The sequence below is a fragment of the Neomonachus schauinslandi genome, chromosome 7 (genome assembly GCF_002201575.2).
Source record: "Neomonachus schauinslandi chromosome 7, ASM220157v2, whole genome shotgun sequence".
NCBI lineage: Eukaryota > Metazoa > Chordata > Mammalia > Carnivora > Phocidae > Neomonachus > Neomonachus schauinslandi.
In genome coordinates, this window is record NC_058409.1 from 2669891 (window position 1) to 2692972 (window position 23082).

The following is a 23082-nucleotide window of genomic DNA, read 5'->3' on the forward strand; positions in this document are numbered from 1 at the left end:
CTGAAATACATAAAGTAACTCTTAAGAGCCATAAAGGAAGGTGTTCACAGTAATACAATAGAGGACTTTAAGACCTCACTCACATTAATGGATAGATTATCTAGCCAGAAAAATCAACAAGGAAACAATGACTTTGAATAACACGATGTACCAGATGGACCTACTGAATATATTCAGAACATTCCATTCAAAAAATATTGGAATACACAATCTTTTCAAGTGTACATGAAACATTCTCCAAAATGGATCATATGTTAGGCCACAAAAAAGTCTCAAATTCAAAAAGATAGAAAATGTATCATGCATTTTTCTCACCACAATGGTATGAAACTAGGAAGTAATTGCAGGAAAAAAAAATTGGAAAGAACACAAATACGTGGAGGCTAAATAACATTCTACCAAATATTGAATAGATGAAACAAGAAATAAAAAAGGAAATTAAAAAAAATATGGAGAAAAATGAAAATAAAAGTACAATGATCCAAAATCTCTGGAATGCAGCAAAACTGTTCTAAGAGGAGACATTATTACTATACAGGCATAGATCACACAGAGCAAGAAAAATCTCAAATAAACAACATAACATTACACGTAAAGGAACTAGGAAATCAAAAACAAAAACCAAGCCAGTAGAAAGAAAAAAAATAAAGGGTAATCAAAAACAAATGAAATTTAAACTAAAAAACAAACAAAACCCAAGAAGAACAAATTAATGAATCCAGGAGCTGTTTTTGTTTGTTTGATTGTTTTTGTTTTTGTTTGTTGTTGTTTTTAAAGATTTTATTTATTTATTTGAGAGAGAAAGAGAGAACAAGCATGAAAGAGGGGGGAGGTAGAGGGAGAAGGAGACTCTCTATTGAGCTAGGAGCCCAATGTGGGCCTTGATCCCAGAACTCTGAGATTATGACCTTAGCTGAAGGCAGATGCTTAACCAACTGAGCCACCCAGGTGCCCCATGTTTTGTTTTATTTTGTTTTGTTTAAGATCAACAAAATTGATAAACTTTTAGCAAGATTCATCAGAGAGAGAACTCAAGTAAATAATATCAGAAATAAAGTAGGAGAGATAACAACTGACACCATAGAAATACAAAGAATTTTAAGAGAATATTATGATTTGCCAACAAATTATACAACCCAGAAGAAATGAATAAACTTCTAGAAACATATAACCTTCCATAACTGAATCAGGAAAAAAAAATTAAAAACTGAACAGACAGATTATTAGTAATGAATAATGAAATGGTTTTGGAAAAAGAAAAAAAAAAAAACTCACAACAAAGAAAACTTCAGGAGCAGATGGTTTCACAGGTGAATTGTACCAAATATTTAAATAAGAGTTAGCACATATTTTCCTCAAACTATTCTAAATTAGAATTTCTAAATTATTCTAAAATTAGAATATTCTAAATCATTCTAAAACTAGAAGAAGAAGGAAAGCCAACAAATTCATTTTTCAAGTCAAGCATTACTATAATACCAAAACCAGATAAAGATACCACACACACCCAAATACACACACACACACACACACACACAACTACAGGTAATGTATCTGATGGGCATAAAAGCAAAATTTCTCAACAAAATATTAGCAAACCAAATCCAACAATACATTTAAAAAATTCACTGCAATGAAGTGGGATTATTCCAAGGATGCAAGAGTGATTCAACATTTGCAAAACAATCATACATCACATTAACCAGAGAAAGAATGAAAATCATATGATCTCCTAACAGATACAGAAACAGCACTTGACAACATACCACATCAATTCATGATAAAACCTCTCAACAAAGTAGTTTCACAGGGAATATACCTCAACATAGTAAGACCATATATGAAAAATCCACAGAGAACATCATATTCAATAAGAAAGAAAATCTGAGGGGCGCCTGGGTGGCTCAGTTGGTTAAGCGACTGCCTTCGGCTCAGGTCATGATCCTGGAGTCCCGGGATCGAGTCCTGCATCGGGCTCCCTGCTTGGCAGGGAGTCTGCTTCTCCCTCTGACCCTCTCACCTCTCATGTTCACTCTCTCTCTCATTCTCTCTCTCAAAGAAAGAAAATCTGAGAGCTTTCCCACTGAGGTTGGGAAAAGTCAAGGATGTTCATTTTCACCACTTATATTCAACATAGTACTGAAGTCCTAGCCACAGCAATCAGTCAAGAAAAATAAATAAAAGGCATCTGAATTGGTAAGGAAGAAAATATTTGCAGTAGCTTTTTAAGAGCCTGAATATCTGCCTTTACTATATATTTGCCTTTACATGTGAGATTTGTTTCTTTGATGCGTTTTCTTATTTCTCATTATGGCCTTTTCTCTTTTTCTTAAAGAAGATACTTTAACATTTTTGTAAGGCTACTTTCGTGGTGATAAACTTCTTTAGTTTTTGCTTGTCTGGAAGATTTTCTCTTCTTCAATTTTGAGTAACAACCTTGTCAGGTGGAGCATTTTTGGTTATATGTTTTTCCCTTTTAACACTGCAAATATACTTTGCCATTCTCTTCTGGCCAGCAAAATTTCTGATTAAAAAATCCACTGATAGTCTAGTTCTCTTGTATGTGACCTTTTTTTTTTTCTTTTGCTGCCTTTAAGATCCTATATTTTTAACTTTTGACATTCTAATTACCATATGTCTTGGTGTAGCTGTTTAGGGGTTCATCTTATTTATGAGTCTTTGCTGCTTATACCTGGATATCTGTTTCCTTCTCAAGGTTGTGGTATTTTTTAGCCTTTATTTCTTCAAATGAATTTTGTTCACTGTTGTTGGGAATGTAAAATGATGTAGCTACTATGAAAATAGAATGGTCATTTAAATACATACATACATACATACCTACATACATACATACCTACATACATAAAATTGCTATGTGATGGTAATTAAACTTCTGAGCATATATTCAAAAAGAAGTGAAATCAGGGTCCCAAAGATACATTTAGATACCCATGTTCTATAAGCATTCTTCACAATAGTCAAAATGTAGAAGAAACTGAAGTATCTATTAATGGATGAGTAGACAAATAAGATGTGGCATATACTTACAATGGAATATTACTCAACCTCAGAAAGGAAGGAATTCTGACATATCCTGTAACAGTTTTGAAGCTTGAGGGTATCATGCTATGTAAAATACACCAGTCATGAAAAGACAAAACATGTATGATTCCACTTGTTTGCTTTAAATAAAGTATTCAAATTCATGGTGACCAAAAGTACAATGCATTTATCAAAGCCTGTGGGAGGTGGAAATGGAGAGTTGTTTAATGTATATAGATGTCTGTTCAGTTTTGGAAAATGAGAAAGTCCTGGAGATTTTTTGTACAGCAATCTGAATATACTTAACACTCTGTACACTTAAAATGATTAACATGGTAAATTTTATGTTTTGTATGTTTTACAATTTTACATAAAAATAAAAACATTATATGCGATACAATAAATTATAAGTGATCTTTAACCAACAACAGTCGGGTAAATTTGAATTTCAGTATTGGAATAATCTGAAGGTCTAGAGGAAAATAGTACTATGATCATCCGAAAATAGTTCAAAGCAGTCTTCAATTTTGATTTTACAGAGCTAGATTCTAAATCAAGATTTGCATTAGAATTCATTTATTTTTCAGATAACACATATATTTTACTCATTCATTCATTAATTTTTTTCATAAATATTCCTAAATGATTTACAAATTTCCAGCATAGCAATTTTTTAAAGTTTTTATTTAAATTCCAGTTAGTTAACATGCAGTTTAATACTAACTTCAGGTTTACCATATACTGATTCATGCTTCCATACAACAACTGGTGCTCAGGGGGAGGGGCAAGATGGCGGAGGAGTGGGGGACTCCATTTCAACCAGTCCCCTGAATTTAGCTGGATATCTACCAAGCCAATCTGAACACACACAAAATCAGCCTGAGATATAAGAATGTATGTCTGGATCTCTATGGACAGAGGATCAGTGGTTGTGAGGTATGAAGGACAGAGTTGTGATTCTGCAGACAGATATGGGAGGGTAAACATAAGAGGTGGGGGAGCCCCCAGAAGCTGGCCCCTGGAAAGTGATAGAAAACCCCAGTGCAAAGGCGTCCTGTGCCGGCATCGGGGATAGCTCAGAGAGCAGTGGCAGCAGAATTGGAAGGGCCTGATAACAATGCTCAGAAGGACCCAGGAGCTGAGGGGGTGCATGTGGGGACCTGGGGTGGCCCCTTGCATGGACCTGTGCCCAAGGACTGGAGACCAGCTGCCGCTACCCATGAACACCCAGCCAGCCACTGAGGCCTACGTGACCCAGGACTGCTCACGGTTGTAGAAACACAAAGGGCAGAGACAGGCGGAGACCTGGGACAACCGCTGAGAGGGCCACTGGGGGTGTGCACCACCTGTGGATGGCTGTGGTTTTCTGCCATGCTTACAGAAAGGGAGACTGTGTGTTCTGGAGGATTCAGAGAGGAGCAGACTGGCTTCTCTCCTCTGGGGCAGAGGTCTGGGTGCAAACATTTTCCTTTGCCCTGACCCTCTGAAAAGGCATGAAAAGCAGCCAGAGAACAAAAGCTAAAAAAAAAAAACAGTTTCCACAGAGCCTGGCCCCTTGATAGGGCACAGGGCAACTCTGTCCAAGCAGGGTTGCCTGAAAAACAGTGAGATGGGTCCCTCCCCCACAAGATAAGCTGGAAGAACAAGAGGATGACAACCCTAGGGTTCCCATAAAACTGTGAAACCCCCACACCAGGGGAAAATAGTATATTGACCTCCAGGTATTGCTTCATGGTTGGTGTATTTCTCAGATACAACTTTTTTTTTCTTTTTTATTCTTTCTCATGTTTCCTCTCTGTTTTTTTTCTTTTTACCTTTTTATCAGATGTTTAATTAACATATTTCATAGTAGCTTTTTAACTTGTACTTTTTCATATATATGTATATATGTATTATATATATATATGTATGTATATATATATGTATGTGTCTAATGTGTATATATATATCTATATATATATAAGAAGCTTTATCTATATATAGATATATATAATATATGTATGTATATGTGTATATGTATCTATATGTATATAGATACATAGATAAAAGCTTCAGTGTAGCCCTTTTTTCCCTATTCAATACTACCTTTATATATATACGAGTTTTATTTTCCCTGTAACTCTGGGAAATAGTGTCCTCTAGCAAAGAGAAAAAAATACACCCAGGAAGTATTGAATCACCCTACCTTGCCCACATTGAGATATTATAACATCCCTCCCCTCACCTCTACTTTTTTTTAATTTTTAATTTTTCTTAAAATTTTTAATTTCATAAATTTTATTCTTTGGTTTCATTTTAGCTTTGTTTTTTCGGTGGTGGCTTTTGACTGCTCTGGATTTTCCCAGGGAGTCTTGCCTGGATTGTGGTTGATATTAAGAACTCTGTACATTCCCTCAACCACCCCTCAACAGAATGACTAGGAGGAGGAACTCCCAAAAAAGAAAAGAACCAGAGACAATGGTCTCTCCTGGAGACCTAATGAATATGGATATAAGCTATATGTCAGAGATAGACTTCAGGGTAACAGTTATGAAGTTAATAGCTAGGCTTGAGAAAACCGTTAGTGACAATTTAAAACCTCTAAGGGCAGAAATGAGAGCCAATCAGGCAGAACTTAAAAATGCTATGAATGAAATGCAGTCTAAACTGGATTCTCTAATAGCCAGGGTAAATGGGCAGAAGAACAAATTAGTGATCTAGAAGATAAACTGATAGAAAGGTAGGAACAGGAGGATGCCTGGGACAAACAGCTTAAAATCCATGAGAACAGACTTAGAGAGATTAAGGATGCCATGAAACGTTCCAATGGGAGAATTATTGATATCCCTGAGGGGGTGGGGAGAGACAGAGGACTAGAAGGTATATTTGAGCAAATCATAGCAGCGAAAATCCCTAATCTGGGGAATGAAACAAGCACTCATATCCAAGAGGCAGACAGTACCCTTCCCAAGATGAAGGAGAGCAGACCAAAGACCCAGCACAAATCGTAGAACCAAGGAAGCCATCCTGAGAGCATCTAGGGGGAAGAGATTTCTTATTTGTGGAGGGAGGAACATCAGAATAACATCAGACCTGTCCACAGATACCTGGCAAGCCAGAGGGCTGACAGACATATTCAGGGTACTAAATGAGAAGAACATGCAGCCAAGAATACCTTACCCAGCAAGAGTGTCATTTAGAATGGATGGAGAGATAAGGAGCTTCCAGGACCTGCAGAAAATGAAAGAATATGTGACCACTAAGCTGGCCCTACAAGAAATACTAAGGAGTATTCTATAAAAGAAGAAAGACCCGAAGAGTAATATAGACCAGAAGTTTACAGAGACAATCCATAGAAATAGGGACTTAACAGACAATAAGATGGCAATAAATATGTATCTTTCAGTAGTAACTCTCAACAAGAGCATCCTAAATGTTCTCATAAAATGGCACAGGGTTGCAGATTGGATAAAAAGACAGGACCTGGGTGCCTGGGTGGCTCAGTTGGTTAAGCGACTGCCTTCGGCTCAGATCATGATCCTGGAGTCCCAGGATTGAGTCCCACATCGGGCTCCCTGCTTGGTGTGGAGTCTGCTTCTCCCTCTGATGGTCCTCCCTCTCATGCTCTCTGTCTCTCATTCTCTCTCTCTCTCAAATAAATAAATAAAATCTTAAAAAAAAAAACACAGGACCCATCCATATGCTGTCTACAAGAGACTCATTTTGAACCTAAAGATACATCCAGATTGAAAGTGAGGAGATGGAGAACAATTTATCATGTCAATGGACCTGAAAAGAAAGCTAAGGTAACAAATCTTATATCAGAGAAATTAGAATTTAAACCAAAGACTGTAACAACAGATCCAGAGGGACACTATATCATTCTTAAAGGGTCTACCCCAAAAAAGAATCTAACAATTGTAAATATCTATGCCCCCAACATGGGAGCAGCCGACTACATAAGCCAAATCTTAGCCAAAATAAAGAATCAGATCGACAATAATACATTATTAATAGTAGAAGATTTTAACACTCCAAACTCAGCATTGGACAGATCATCTAAACAGAAGATCAACAAAGAAACAAGAGCTCTGAATGACACACTGGACCATAGGGACCTCATAGGTATATACAGAACATTCCACCCTAAAACAATAGAATACTCATTCTTTTCAAATGCACATGGAACTTTCTCCAGAATAGACCACATACTGGTCACAAATTAGGTGTCAGTCAATACCAAAAATTGAGATTATTCCCTGCATATTCTCAGACCTCAGTGCTTTGAAAGGAACTCAATCATATGAAAACAATTTGGAAGAAATTCAAACACTTGGAAGCTAAAGACCATCCTGCTTAAGAATGTTTGGGTCAACCAGGAAAATCAATGAAGGACTTAAACAATTCATGGAAACCAATGAGAACAAAAACATATTGGTCCAAAACCTATGGGATGCTGCAAAGATGGCTCTAAGGGGAAATACATAGTCATCCAAGCCTCACTCAAAAAAGAAAGAAAAATCCCAAATACACAAACTAACTTTATACCTTAAAGAATTGGAAAAAGAACAACAAATATACCCTAAGCCACATACAAGAAGAGAACTAATTAAGATTAGAGCAGAGATCAATGAATTAGAAACCAGAAATACAGTAGAGCAGATCAATGAAACTAGAAGCTGGTTCTTTGAAAGAATTAATAAGATCATTAAACCACTGGCCATACTTATCCAAAAGAAAAGAAAAAGGACCCAAATTAATAAAATTATGAATGAAAGGGGAGAGATCATGACTAACACCAAGGAAATAGAAACAATTATTAAAAATTATTATCAATAACTATATGCCTATAAATTAAGCAACCTGGAAGAAATGGATGCCTTCCTGGAAACTTATACACTACCAAGACTGAAACAGGAAGAAATTGACAATCTGAATAGGCCAATAACCAGTAATGAAATGGAAGTAATGATCAAAAACCTCCCACAAAAACAAAAGTCTAGGGCCTGATGGATTTCCAGGGGAATTCTACCAAACATTCAAAGAAGAAATAATACTTATTCTCTTGAAGCTGTTTCAAAAAATAGAAACAGAAAGAAAGCTTCCAGACTCATTCTATGAGACCAGCATAAACAATTGATCTCTGATCCCCAAACCAGGCAAAGATCCCATCAAAAAGGAGAATTACAGACCAATATCCCTGATGAACATGGATGCCAAAATTCTCAAGGTCCTAGCTAACAGGATCCAACAGTACATTAAGAGAATTATCCATCATGACCAAGTTGGTTTTATGCCTGGGATGCAAGGGTGATTCAACATTTGCAAATCAGTCAATGTGGTAGAGCACATCAATAAAAGAGAAGACAAGAACCATATTCTTGTCTTGTCAATTGATGCAGAAAAAGCATTTGATCAATACAACATCTGTTCCTGATAAAAACTCTTCAGAGTATAGGGATAGAGGGAGCATTCCTCAATATCATAAAATCCATCTATGAAAAGCCCATTGTGAATATCATTTTCAATGGTGAAAAGGTGAGAGCCTTTCCCTTAAGATCAGGAACATGACAAGGATGCCCACTCACCACTATTATTCAACATAGTACTAGAATTCCTAGCAAGAACAATCAGACAACAAAAAGAAATTAAAGGAATCCAAATTAGCAAAGAAGAAGTCAAACTCTCTCTTTTCACACATGACATGATACTTTATGTGGAAAACCCAAAGACTCCACCCCCAAATTACTAGAACTCATACAGCAATTCAGTAATATGGCAGGATACAAAATCAATGCACAGAAATCAGTTTATTTTCTATACACTAACAATGTAACTGTAGAAAGAGAAATTAAGGAATCAATTCCATTCACAATAGCAACAAAAACCATAAGATACTTAGGAATAAACCTAACTAAAGAGGTGAAGGATCTATACTCTAGAAACTACAGAACACTTATGAAAGAAATTGAGGAAGACAGAAGAAGACAGACTAATATTCTATGCTCTTGGAATAGAAGAATAAACATTGTTAAAATGTCTATCCTCCCCAGAGAAATTAACACTTTCAAAGCCACCCTTATTAAAATACCATTGGCATCTTTCAAAGAGCTGGAACAAAAAATCCTAAAATTTGTAGGGAACCAGAAAAGACCCCGAATTGCCAAGGGAATGATGAAAAAGAAAAACAAAGTTTGTGGCATCACACTGCCTGACTTCAAGCTGTATTACAAAGCTTTGATCAGCAAAACAGCATGGTATTAGCACAAAACAGACACAGACCAATGAAACAGAATAGAGACTCCAGAAACGGACCCTCAACTCTATGGTCAACTAATCTTTGACAAATCAGGAAAAAATATCCAATAGAAAAAAGGCAATCTCTTCAATAAATCGTGCTGGGAAAATTGGACAGCTACATATAGAAGAATGAAACTGGACCATTCCCTTACACCATACACAAAGATAAACTCTAAATGGATGAAAGACCTCAATGTGAGACAGGATTCCATCAAAATCCTACAGTAGAACATAGGCAGTTACCTCTTCAACATCGGCCACAGTAACTTCTTTCAAGACATGTCTCCAAATGCAAGGGAAACAAAAGCAAGAATGAACTTTTGGGACTTCATCAAGATAAAAAGCTTCTGCACAGCAAAGGAAACAGTTAACAAAACTAAGAGGCAGCCCATGGAATGGGAGAAGTTATTTGCAAATGACATTACAGATAAAGGGCTGATATCCAAGATCTATAAAGAACTTCTCAAACTCAACACTCAAAAAACACATAACCCAGTCAAAAAATGGGCATAAGACATGAATAGACACTTCTCCAAAAAAGTCATAGAAGTGGCTAACAGACACATGAAAAGATGCTCAACATCACTAACTATCAGGGAAATACAAATCAGAACCACACTGAGATACCACCTTACACCAGTTAGAATGGTAGAAATTAACAAAACAGGAAATAACAAATGTTGGTGAGGTTGTGGAGAAAGGGGAACCCTCTTACACTGTTGGTGGGAATGCAAGTTGGTACAACCACTCTGGAAAACAGTATGGAGATTCCTTAAGATGTTAATAATAGAGCTACCCTACCACCTAGCATTACAAGCTATTTATCCCAAAGATACAGATGTAGTGAAAAGAAGGGGCATGTTCACCCCAGTGTTCATAGCAGCAATGTCTACAATAGCCAAATGTGGAAGGAGCGGAGATGCCCTTCAACAGATGAATGGATAAAGAAGATGTGGTACATATACACAATGGAATACTATTCAGCCATCAAAAATGATGAATACCCACCATTTGCATCGACAAGAATGGAACAGGAGGGGATTATGTTAGGTGAAGTAAATCAAGCAGAGAAAGACAAATATCATATGGTTTCATTCATATGTGGATCATAAGCAATAGCACAGAGGACCATAGGGGAAGGGAAGGAAATCCAAAGGGGGAGAAATCAGAGAGGGAGATGAACCATGAGAGACTATGGACCCTAGGAAACAATCTGAGGGAGTCAGAGGGGAGGAAGGTGGGGGGATGGTGTAACTGGGTGATGGGCATTAAGGAGGGCATGTGCTGTGATGAGCACTGGGTGTTATACTTAACTAATGAATCATTGAACACTACATCAAAAACTATGTACTATACAGTGACTAACTGAACATAATAAAAAATACTCAAAACACTAGAAATATAAACATATTACCTTAAAGTAAAGCCACATATCAGAACCCCACAACTTACATTATACTCCATGGTGTAAGAATGTAAGATTTTCTGTATGTTTGGGAATAAGACAAAGAGGACCCCTTCCAACGTTTCTAATCATATAGTATTAGAAGTTTTAGCCAGAGAGATTTGGAAATAAAAAAGAAATAAAAGGTGAAAACAGGAGGAAGATGGTGGAACAGGAGATTCCTGAAGTCACCTTGTCCCACAGATACACTGAGTAACAGCTACATCTGTAAAAGTAACTGAAAATTACCCAAAGACTGACAGGACAGACCTTCCACAGTTAATACTAGAGAGGAGGCCACATCATAAAGGCTGGAAGGGGCAGAGACATGGTTGGGAGCCATCTCCCCTTGGCAAGATTAACAGGAACAGAAAGGACACCACAAGTGTATAGAAGTGAAAGAATTAGACCCCATTCCAGGCATCCTAGGCACTGGAGACCTGTATTGGGAGATGAGTCCCCATAACATCTAGCTTTGAAAATCAGTGGGGCTTAAATTCAGGAGCTACCTAAAATCAGCAGAGTCTACCCCTGGATACTTTAAACATCAGAGGGCTTAACTCTGTGAGAGCCAAGTGAGATATGAAACCAAGTCCCCACCCTTAAAGATCCAGCCTAATAAATAATCCTGCCTGAGATACAGCACAGAAACAACAGTTTGAAAAGCACCTGGTGTGTATGTAAAGATTCATTTGCTAATCTAAGAACATGCACTGGAGAGGCAGGGATATTCAGGAGACTTCTCTAAGAGCAAAAGTGCTGGTGGATGTCATTTCTCTTCCTCTCTGCCAGCTTAGATAGCCAGAGACTTAATGCGAACCAGAGCTAACACTCTCCACCCATCTTACTAACACCATGTGCTCCACCCTCATGTTTCCCTGCAGACCAGCCACATTCAATCTGCCTGCCTTGGTAGGCATCTCTCCAAAGCAGATCTTGCCTTTCCACACCCTGAAAGTAGCCCTAGCCGGGACAACTACCACTCCCAAGTGACTCCTTCCCTGGGAAGAGGGGGAGATAATCCCACACAAGAGCACACAAGCAGTTTCAATAGGCCAGCCTTTTAGCTTGCCCAGTAGGTGTTCCCACACCTGGGGTGGAGAGACTAACTGCAGACCTGTGGTTTGACTGCTGAACCTACCCATCTATGAGCCCACCACTGCCTCAGATAGGCACCTCGACAGTGCAAGAGACAAACCCTACTCAGTGCATGCGCAACAAACAAAGTGGGTCATTACAGGTGGCTAGACTGAAGGAAAATATGATTCAACCACAACACTAGGACATACACAGACCACACAGGAGATAACACCAGAGCACCTGGTTCTGGTCACCAGGTGCATTGTGCTACAGGGCACCAGAGGACCTCTTCTACACAATGCCACTACTTTCAAGACAAGGAGGGGTAACAAACCTCCCTAACACATAGAAACAAACAGAGATTTAGATAAAATGAAGAGACAGAGGAATATGTCCCAAATGAAAGAACAGACAAATTCACAGCAAAAGAGTTAAATGAAATGGAGGTAAGCAATATGCCTGATAAGGAATTCAAAATAATGGTCAGAAAGATACTCACTGGATCTAGAGGAAAAAAAAAAAAGTGAATGTATTCAATGAGAACTTAAACAGAGATTGAAAATATCAAACAGAACAAGTCAGAGATGAAAAATTAAATAACTGAAATAAAAAAAAAAACACCACAAAAAACGCTAGAGGAGAGTTCTGGTCTAAGATGGTGACATAGGAAGACCCTGAACTCATCTCCTCTACAGAACACACCAAGTTACACCTATTTATAGAATAATTTCTCCTGAAAAACTGAAGACTGACTGATCAACTTCTGCACAACCAAAGTAAGAATGAACATTAAAAGAATAGCAAGAGAGACAGAGACACAATCATGAAAGGAACACCCACCTCTGATGTTTTGAACTGCAGTGGGGAGGGATACTGCTTAGGAACTGGGAATAGATTTAACTTTCCTTCGGCACAGAAAAATAGCCACAGTTGAAAAGAGCAACTAGTTAATAAAACAGCCAGCCCTTGAACTCCTCCAAATGGCAAAGGGACTACTGGAGCTCTCTCTAGGTCAGAGTGAATGGAGAGTGACATAGTTTATGCTCCCCCTCCACTGTGGAAGTGCAGACCAGAGCAGGGTCTGGAACCTATAGCCAGGTTGCTACTTCAACAAGCCCCAAGTCTAGTAGTTTACACCAGTCCCCGTTGTACTGGGGCACAATAAAAGAGCTGAGGTTGTAAAGAAAAATTAATACATCAAGAGCCAGACCTCGAACACTCCCAAAAGGTGAGGGAGCTGCTAGAACATTCTTGGGGTGGGATTGACTGAGAGACAAAGTTTACATACCTCCCACACCTTGAAAGCACAGACCAGTGCATAGTCGGGGCATCCCAACTGACCTGCACCTTAGTGAGCCCAACAGCCCTAGCCTATTACCAACTCCAGCTATCACACCAAGGTGGCCACAAGGCAGTGCACACTAGGACATCCTGGTTAGGATCAACTACAGTTCTAGCCTTTGTGCCAAGTTGACAAAAGTGTACAGCACCCCCAGAACACTCCAGGCTCGTACCACTTTGGCTTCAGATGGCTTGCTAGGGCACCCTTGGCACAGAGCACTCCAGAATGTCCTGGCTGATGTCTACTTCAGATCCAGCCATTTTGCCAGTGTGCCCCTGTGCACAGAGACCCATGAACTCCTGGTTTATTCCTACATTGACCCCAGTCACCCAACCATGGCACATTTGCCCTGAGCACCTTGAGACACCCAGATTTGTACACAACTCGTCTTAAGCTGTCCTGTGTGGGCACATATTGCATGGAGAGCCCATGGACCACACCAGCACATGCCCACATTAAATTTAGATTTCCTGACAGGGTACCCACTGCATGGAGTGCCCCAGGACCCTCCAGCCTATACCCCACCTCAGCTCCAGCCACAACTCTAGGGCAGCCTCTGTGCAGAGTCTTGAAACACCCAGGTTTACATCTATTTCAACTATCCTGCCAAAGTGCCCTCTGTGTGTAGAGCCCCAGGTCCCCCCTGTTTGTACCCACTTTAGTTTCAGCTATTCTGCCAGGGCACTTTCTGTGCACACAGCCCAGAGACTTCCTGGCTTGCACATCACCTCCCTCATCTCTAGCTGCCCCACCAGGGCATCCTCTGCACAGAACACCCAGCATAACCCAGCTTGTACCATTTGAGCTTCAGCTGTCCAGCCAGGGTACCCTCAGTGCATGGAACTCCAGGACACACTGGCCTGCACTGACTTCAGCTTTAGCTGTTCTGACAGGGTGACAGTTGTATGGAGAGCCGCAAGATCCCCTGGCTGACATCCACATCAGCTTCATATGTCCTGATAGTGTGCCCTCTGCGCTTAGAATGCTGGAACCCCTGACCTGCCCCCATTGCAGTTTAGCTGTCCTTCCATGATGCCTGTTATGCTGAAAGACTTGAAACCTCCTGGCCTGCAACCCACCTCAGCTCCAGCCACACTGCCAGGGAACTCTCTGCACAGAGAGCCCTGAGAAAACTTGGATAACATCCTCTTCAGCTTCAGCTATCCTGCCAAGTTGCTCCCTGCATAGAGTCTTGGGACACTCTGGCTTGCACCCTTTGTAGCCTTAGCTATCTTGCCAGGGAATATGCCATGTGGAGAGCCCCAGAACCCCCAGCCCATACCAGCCCCAGGTCCAGCCAAGCAGCAAGAGTCACCAAGCACACATAGTCTACATAGGGAATGAACATACATAAGACCATTCTTTCAAGTTTAGAAAAAGTAACTGTTCCACCTAATCCATTGAAATAAGCACAAAAAGTCAATCACAATGGGGAGACAGAGAAATATGCTCCAAAGAAAGAACAAGACAAACCTCAGAAAAATAACTAAATTAAACAGAAATAAGCAATATGCTTGATAAAAAAAATAAAGTAATGATCATAAAGGTGTACACCAAGCTGGATAGAAGAGTAGAAGAACTCAGTGAGAACTTCAATAAAATATTGTAATATATTATATACATATATTACATATATATGTAAAAGGAAAAATCAGAGTTGAAGCATATAATAACTAAATAAAAGTACTCTACAAGGAATCAACAGTAGGATAGAGGATACAAAAGAACATATCAGCAATTTGGAACACAGGGTAATAAAAACACTGAGGCTGAACAACAAAAATAGGGAATACAGAAAAAAATTAATAAGGATAGGTTAAGAGATCTCTTGGACAATGTCAATCAAACAAATCATTTACATTATAGGGATGGCAGAAGAAGAAGAAAACAAAGAAAAGGGCAGAAAACATATTTGAAGAAATAATAGTTAAAAAAATTCCTGAACTAGGAAAGAAAATAAATATTCAGATTCAAGAAACATACAGAGTTTCAAACAAGATGAACCCAAGGAGGCCCACACATGACCCCCTTGACAATAATTAAAATGTCAAATGTTAAAGACAAAAAGAGAATGTTAAAAGTAGCAAGAGAGAAGCACAAAACTATATGCAAGGGAAACTCTACAAGGCTACCAGTTAATTTATTAGCAGAAACTTTGCAGGCCAGAAGAGAGGGGCATGATATATTCAAAATGCTAAAAGGAAGAAAAAGAAAAAATGTAACCAAGAATATTCTACATGTCAAGATTATCATTCAGAATTGAAGTAGAGATAAAGTTTCCTAGAGAAACAAAAATTAAAGGAGTTTATCATCACTAAACCAGCATTATAATTAAAGGGTTTCTTTAAGTGGAAAAGAAATGGTCATAATTTGGTATAAGAAAATTATGAATAAAAAGATGTAAAATATGACAGCATATATATAAAAAGTGTAAGAGAAAATGAAAGAGAGTGCTTTTTAGGAAGGCATTTAATGTGAAAGGACCATCAAAATTAATATAGACTGCTACATACCCTAAAATCTTATATATGAACCTCATGGTAACAAAAAAAAAAAAAAAGAAAAAGAAAGAAACCCTAACATAACACTAAAGAAACTCATCAATCACAAAGAAAGAGAACAAAAAAAGAGAGAACTACAAAAACAACCAGAAAACATATAGCCAAATGGAAATAACTACATATTTATCAACAATTACTTTAAGTGTAAATGGCATAAATGTTCCAATCAAAAGACATAGGGTGTTGGAATGGATAAAAGAAAAAAAAAAAAAAAAAAGACCCATCTATATGCTGCCTACACAGAACTTCACTGTCTGCTAATAGTTCACCAGTATTTGAAAACCTTCATACTTTTGAAGAATAATTTTCACATTGTGCTAATTTGTTTTATTTTAAATGCTTGTCCAAAAATGACAAAGGACAAGAAACCATAGCAAGATATTATGGGTTATGTCTACAATGATCTTTCAATTTTCCAGTTCAAGACTACATTTTACCTTCTTTCTACTCTTCATATCAACCTACATTCTCTGCCACCATTCAGCCTCTCACTGTACTTCAACTGGTGACTAATTCTTACATTGTAATGAGGAAATAGAAACAGTGAAGAACTCCATGCATTATCTCTATAAAAATACATACTCTTGCATCCATTTACATATACACCATCTTTTACCCTATCACAACTGAAATATACTGGTTCCTATTGAAAGCCTTGAATTCACCAAGATTTGTCATTTTTAAAGACCTGCTCTTATACTAGATACTTCTGGCATCAATAGATCCTTCCTTTGCCTTTACATATTAGCTTCAATTTACAAACCTACTTAGTATATCCTATTTTTAAATGAATCAAAACATTCCATGAGGGATTGCCTCACTTATGTGTTTCCTTTTTTATACCACAGAGTATTCTAACAAAACTTCCACTTTTTCATCTTCTTCCTTTCTTCACCACACTCCAAATGGGATTTCGTACTCAACTGAGCCTCTGAAACTATTGTCAACATCACCAACTTCTTTTTGTTAGGTCACTTACATGTTTTCTCTTGTAATGTTCTTAGCAGTATTCCAAACACTTGATGACCCCATCTAGAGCTTGGTTTCAAAAAACACAAACAAAAACAAATGAACAAACAAAACCCCACTACTTATTTTCCTTTCAATTGCTGGTCATTATTTATTTCTGCCAACCAAACTATCTTCAAACCTAGTGGAAACTACATTATTATTGTTGTCATTTATGAGTCAGAAGTTTTGACAGGGCTTAGCAGGAATGTCTCATCTTTGTTCCATGTTCTGGAAGTGTGGACCACTTACAAGGCTGTATTTGCTGGGTGTCTGGCTCTGGTCGGATGACCTCATTCACAGTGCTGGAGGCTGGAATGGCTGGCTCGTTCTGACCAGATCTATCTGTTCATATTGCCTGTTAGCATTCAGCAGTGTGGTCTGAGCTTAATTTACATGGAACCTAGATCCCAAGGGAAAAAAGTAGCAGCCAAGCCTCTGATGAACTGGGTCCATGATTGGTACAGCATTATAACTGCCAAACTCTGTTGACCAAAGTGAGTCATGTGACCAGACCATACTGAAGGGTTCATCTGTGGATGGAGGGGGCTACAGACATGCATAAGATAGAAGTAATTGGTAATAGTCATCTTTGCAAACAATTGACCACACTGCCCAATACTAATGTGTTGCTGGTCCTTTTTCCTCTGCCTGATTTGTAACATTAATTCATTTTAGGATTTAGTTTCAGTCTCTTTCTTTTTCTTTTCCTTTAACTTGTTTACTTCAGTTATCTTGTCTATTTTTACCCCATAAATGGGCAATAAAATCTGAGGCATTTAAATAACATCTGTATACTGGTGAATTCCAATTAATATTTCCAAACCTGCCTTTCTAACCTGAGTTCCTCACCTTTTATATAACCACCACATTGATATCCTTGTTTGACTATTTATTATTTATTTCAAACATAATTTGTCTAAAGCGAACATCTGAATCCCTACCCCAGCTGCATATCTGCTTTTACTTCAGTCACTTCCATTCCAGAAAATGTTCCAATAAACACTTATTTGTTAAAATTATAAATTGCATCATTATTTTTTTAAAGATTTTATTTATTTATTTGACAGAGAGAGACACAGTGAGAGAGGGAGCACAAGCAGGGGGAGTGGGAGAGGGAGAAGCAGGCTTCCCGCCGAGCAGGGAGCCCGATGTGGGGCTCGATCCCAGGACCCTGGGATCATGACCTGAGCCGAAGGCAGAGGCTTAATGACTGAGCCACCCAGGTGCCCCAGCAAATTACATCATTCTTAATTCCTAATTATTTCTCAGTCCACAAGTTCCTTTAGAACATATCTTTGCTTGATCTCTAAAATACATCTCTGATTGTAAATTTACTCTTTCCACTGATAATGTTTATTGCAAAGCATTAGCTACTGTTGCCTCATTTACTGCAGTAGTCTTTTTTGCTTTCACTTTTGTCCCAAAATATCCATTCTCTGCAGAACCGATGGTGTAGACCTGTAAAATTGTAAATCATATTGTTTATTTTCTCAACAATGTCCTGTGCTGCAGGTAAACTTCCTAGTCTGTAGCATTGCCTATAAGATTCTCCATGCTGGGCGCCTGGGTGGCTCAGTTGGTTAAGCGACTGCCTTCGGCTCAGGTCATGATCCTGGAGTCCCGCGATCGAGTCCCGCATCGGGCTCCCTGCTCGGCAGGGAGTCTGCTTCTCCCTCTGACCCTCCCCCCTCTCATGTGCTCTCTCTCATTCTCGCTCTCTCAAATAAATAAATAAATCTTAAAAAAAAAAAAAGATTCTCCATGCTCTGGCCTTTTCTACTTCTTCGATTCTCTCTCCATTATTATCTCTCTAGAACCCCACTGTATGCACAGTGGCCATTCTCCTGTTCTCAAAGCATGCCAAGCTTACTCTTACCTGACAAAATTTAAACGTAACATCCCTTCTCCAGGAGTGATTGTGGCAGGTCTTCCTTTTCATTATCTGGGTGCAGGTAAAAGATATATATATATCTTTTATATATATACACACATATATTTAAAATATATATATTATTAAATATATAAATTTTACTTTTATCAATAAATGATAGCTTTATTTTTTTGTTATTTATTGTCACCAGCATACACATTAATAGGTAAATTTCAAAAAAATCAAGGGCCTTGTCACTCTTGATCAGAAGTTTAATCCCAGCACCTAGAACAGTGCCTGCAAGAGATTTGCCATTCACTAAGTGCTGTTGAATGAATAAATAGATAAAAAGGAATAACAGCCACATGTTGCTATGGAAGTGTTGTTTCTGTTTTTGTTGGTTTTGTTGTAAGAAAATGAAAGTGGAAAATAAATTCTTGTCCATGCTGACAGATCTTATCAAGATTTATAAAAGTGAATAACTAGAATAAAATATCCAATATGCTCTAATGGTTAAATATTTCCGAAAGTTTGGGTAAAAGAAATTTCATTTTTATTCTCTCTTTCCTTTCTAGAAAACATGGCTGCAATCACTGCCCCTAGCTTTTTAGCACAGTATGTGAACCATCTAGATATTTGTGCATCAGCAATGATTAATAGATGTTCCTTTGAGAACATCTCAAAGGATGTTGTTTTTGATATCATAATTTATGTACTCCCGTACTACTTACACAAAAGAAAACTAAAGTTGGGCCATAAACTGTGATGATATATGCCCAAACTCTTGCAGGCGGGTAGTCATGCAAGATAATGGATAAATATTTTTTGTAGCATTTTAACATAAGGGGGAATTGCTATCATTGTGTTTTATTATAATCTCTTCCTTAAACCTAGATTTCCCAAAACCAATCTTCTCAATGCCTCATTTACCTCTTTGTTTCTGAGGGTGTAGATCAGGGGGTTCAGGAGTGGTGTGACAATGTTGTAGAAAAGAGTGAGAATCTTTCCCTAGTCATTGGAGGAGCTGGTTCCTGGTTGCATGTACATGTAGATGATGTTTCCATAAAAAAGTGAGACCACTGTGAGATGGGAGCCACAGGTACTGAAGACTTTGTGCCTCCCTGAGGATGACTGGATACTTAAATCAGCTCTCACGATGTAGCCATAGGAGATCAGGATGAATACCAGGGGTGACAGCACAATGCCCACTGCCAAAATAAAGGCAATGCCTTCAACAGCAGCTGTATTAACACAGGCCATCCAGATCAGGGCAAGCATTTCACAGAGGAAGTGGTCTACTTTGCAGTACCCACAGCGGGGTAGCCACAGAGTCCCTGGGGACATAATCAAAGAGTTGGCCACACCACAGCACCAAGCAAGGGACACTAAACCCAAGCAGAGGCGTGGATTCATGATCACCATGTAGTGGAGGGGTTTGCAGACTGCAAAAAACCGGTCATATGCCATGACAGCCAGGAGCAGGCACTCTACACCACCCAGACCCAGAAATAGGAAGAGCTGGATGGCACAGCCTGTGTAGCTGATGGTCTTGTCATGCCCATTCAGGTTATAGAGCAGCTGAGGGATGGAGCTGGTGGTGAAACTGAGGTCCAGGAAGGATAGGTGGGTGAGGAAGAAGTACATGGGAGTATGGAGGTGGGGGTCCAGCCGGGACACCAGGATGATGGTGGTGTTGCCCCCAAGGGTCAGGAGATATGCAATCAAGATGACCACAAAGAGGATCCTCTCCAGATGGGGCGGTCAGAAAACCCCAAAAGGATGAAATTTCCCTGGGTGCTCTCATTGGTCCCATCCTTCTCTATTGTCCTTAGGAGAATGGGAAGTTGAATAAAATTAAAAAAAAAAAGTAATTCACAGCCATTAGTCACTCTGTATGTCTATCATACTAACACTATTTGAAATTTCTAATAAAAATGTGAGTGTATATATGTGTGCATAGCTTAAAACCTTAAAAATAGAGACAATTGGATGGGAAATTTTATAATTTGTCATAGAAATCTACTGAAAACAAAACATAAAACCCGAATGCCATTTTAAAAAGAACAAAATTTTTGGAGAAAATTAAAAAATATATATATTTTTAGATTTTATTTATTTATCTCAGAGAGAGAGAGAGTACAGGCAGAAGGGGCAGAAAGAGAGAGTCTCAAGCAGACTCTGCACTGAGCATGAAGCCTGATGCAAGGCTCAATCTCAAGACCCTGAGATCATGACTTGAGCTGAAACTGATTTGGCCACTTAACTGCACCAACCAGGCACCCCTAAATAAAATATTTTTAATAAGATAAAAAAATAAATAGGACACTGGCAATATACTGGAGACATTTTCCTAAAAATGGACAAAATCTTTAGAATATGTAAATACCTTACAAAATTTTAAGGAAATAGTTTTATTTTTATTGTTTGTTTGTTTTTGATAGAAAATTTGTATATGCTTCCTCTAGCTCTTAAATCCCTACATGTGAACAAGCAAAATGTGTCCATTTGTACTATACATCACCCTAGGAAAAAAGTTGGGATGTCATCCTAATATAAATTCATTTTCTCTCCTTATCTGTGAATACATTTTCTGAATGTTCCTGAAGCTGGTTAGAAGTGCTTGATAACTATTGGCAGTTAGTAATTCCTGGGAAAGTCCATTTTTCCCAAACTTCTCCCAAAAATCTCAGGTTTAAGAGAGCATATTTTGGGTTCTCCGGGTTTTGTAAACTTTAATTACCAGGGCCATATGTGAATTTATCTACCCGGTAGTTCCCACCACAGATCATGATATCAGTTGTCTTCTTTGATCACTCTTTTAGAAACTGCATACCTAACAGAGTCACTTCCATATACCATACTTTTCACATGGTAATACTGTGCCTTGTGTATTTACCCCTTTTGAATTACCCCCACTCTCCATTCCTAATCCAGTTTTCAAAGATGTAAATGATTATAGTCACATTCATCCTACAACTCTAATCCCTGGTATCTGTCCTGTATTCAGTAGGAGAACCATAATGATTCTCATATTAATTAATTTTTGCAATAGTTTATTAAATTCCCAATGACTCTAGAGGATTTTTTTAAAACTTGGTTTTTAAAATTTGGGAAAAGTTAGGGGTACCCGGGTAGCTCAATTGGTTGAGCGTCTGACTCTTGGTTTTGGCTCAGGTCATGATCTCAGGGTTATGGGATCAGCCCCATATAGGGCTCCGCACTCAGCACAGAGTCAGCTTGAGGATTCTGTTTCTCCTTCTGTCCCTCCCCGCTCTCATGTGCTCTCTCTCTCTGAAATAAATAAATAAATCTTTAGAAAGTGAAATAAAATAAAATTTGGGAAAAGTTGGATAAAATTCATGACAGACTAAGTGAAATAATTATTCAAATATACCCCTTTTTTGTTTCTTCTTTGTTTTGTTGTTGTTGTTTTGTATATCTGAGTGAAATGAAACATTTCCACAAAAGTGGGGAAATTGCTCTTTTGCACCTCTTTTCTTATCACTGTCAATTTTCTCCACATTGGGACAATCTTTGGTTTTTATTGTTTGCTTTCTGGTTTCCCATTGCTTGTTCCATTTGGCTACAAAGAGCTTTTTCCTAAGACTTAACCATTTGTCAAAGTGGTAGTAGATCAGACTCCAGTTAACTAAAGCACTGTCTTTAAATCTCATACAGGTTAAAATGATTTTTTTTGAATTATTTAAAAAATCTGAATCTCACATTTTTATATAAAATAGGATTTTAAACTCCATTATCATTTATATTTAACAAGAAAAGACTTGAGGACAAAATCTTTTGGTTTCTAGAGTATAAAACTATAGTAGAAGAGTAACAGATTGGGTTAGTAATTTGTATTGAGGAATCTCGTCTAATTCTCTAATCATAGTGTGTATAATTGTTGACTATGTCTACTCATGCCTTTGATGCTAGCCTTGGTTTTATGTCCACTGTCATCTTCCTCCTCTCTTTCCTTTCTCCAACTCTTCTTCTTCTTAAATTGTCCTTATTTTTGTTCATGATCTCTGGTCACTCTTCTGAATTAACCCTCTCTTCCAAAATGTTTGAATATTTCCTTGACTTATCTTTTGAACACTCCACAGATATAGCTTGGTTTTCAAAAGCCCTACAATTTGCACTAGTTTACTTTTAAACTTAATCCCTTACTAATATCCTAGATATCTTCCAGTTATTACTCTCTGGAGCTAAACATTGTTCAAACTCTGGTCATGTATCCTGTTATGTTTGCTTATAACTTCCTTATCTGGTCTATTACTACTGGGCAATTTTGTCACGTATGTTTTTCAAGATTTAGTCATCCCCTGGAATCTCCCATTTATATATTATATTATGTTATATTATGTTATGCTATTATATTATATTATTATACTGTATTATTATATTATATTATATTATATTATATTATATTATATTATATTATATTATATTATAT

At 38.1% G+C, this 23082-nt stretch overlaps 1 pseudogene; it reads right to left on the minus strand.

Moving 5' to 3' along the window:
* Positions 1 to 19499: 19499 nt before the first annotated feature.
* Positions 19500 to 21488, minus strand: LOC110581186 (annotated as a pseudogene).
* Between the last annotated feature and the right edge of the window lie 1594 nt (positions 21489 to 23082).